Below are 1,413 nucleotides of genomic sequence, written 5' to 3'. Positions count from 1 at the left end.
TGTACAGTGTAGTAAAAATGTTTTCACAAGGAAACTGGTTTTGTTCTTTTGAAGTTGATTTTACCTTTACAGATGTATGAGGTTCAAGCTTGCAAAAGACATTCAAAGCTACAGTTGTGATTTGGAGAAAATTCTCAGTCATTTGGCATTAGTTATGTGACTGGTACTGAGTCCAAAACCTGGGAGGCATCAGGCTGCTAATCCCTGATCACATTGATAAGCTCTATAGGGGCAGCTCTTTTGAAACCAGAAATATTATTCTTGAATTAATCATGAGCTGCTATATGTAATTGAAGTACAGTAGATGGAATTATGAGATGAGTTTCCTGCTGGGAGAAAAGGAGTGTAGTTAAGATTTAGAACTTGTGGGCTGGAAAAAGCACTAGCTGAAATATAAATAATGCCATTAAAATAAAATTTGCAACCCTTAATTATAGCAGAATACATTGTAATAGACAAACACTGAAAGAGTTCTTTATCTTTCAGGAGATAAGCTACAGCACAGGTGTCAAACTCGATCACGTCACGTGATGGTTTTTGCCTTTGCAGAGCCGGGGTGGGCATGGCCTGTGCCTGACACATCTGGCCTGCAGGCTGCCAGTTTGACACCCCTGAGCTACAGGCATCCTGTTTCCCAAATACACTCCTGCCCGATCCTCACCTGGAAAGCAAAAATACTTGTATCTTGCAGTTAGGAAATGTTAAATGCAACAATCAGTCAGCAGTAACAGGGTCCAATTATTGAGGGGAAAAAATCTATATTCCAGCTGCAAGATTCTAATAAACTATTAATGGTTTATAAATTAATAGTTTAAAAGAGAAAAATAAAATACAAAAAAGGCCAAGTTAGTTAACAAGTTCAATATTACAAAGCCCATGGTTGGTGGCCCTCACTAGGATGACTAAAAATATCACCTTATAGCTGAATTAGCAGATATTTTTTTAAAAAAAAGTTATCTAAAATGAAATTTAAAAATTTGCATTTTTGAGACTAGAAAATGTGGCAAATAGAAATGGTTTGGCTGTCTAAATATCCACAGTAGGAGATTCTGAAGATCCCAGCTACGTATTTTTACAGCTTGGAATCTTCTATTGCTGGGGACGAATCAAATGCCCTTATTGGCGGCTGCGACGTTACTTATGTCAGCTGCTACGCAAGCCTACAAATGCGGTCACTCAAAAGCAGGCAAACGTTTGGAAACCCGTCATTTAAATAAGAGAGGAGTCATTTAGATGGGTTTTCCTATTTTCTGATTTCCGTTCCCGACTGTAATAATAATGCTCCTTGGTGGCCGAAATACGTGATGAGCTCCTCTTCCTTAACTAAGGCTCTTTAGCCAACCAAAGTTGACTTGATGGTGCTGAAAAAGTAACTTCAGTCATAGTCTGTAGAGCAGAGGTCTTCAAACGGGG

The sequence above is a fragment of the Pantherophis guttatus genome, chromosome 9 (genome assembly GCF_059756535.1).
Source record: "Pantherophis guttatus breed Tessera chromosome 9, ASM5975653v1, whole genome shotgun sequence".
Taxonomy (NCBI): Eukaryota; Metazoa; Chordata; class Lepidosauria; order Squamata; family Colubridae; genus Pantherophis; species Pantherophis guttatus.
The sequence above is the reverse complement of the archived record's forward strand: the minus strand, read 5'-3'. Positions refer to the sequence as shown.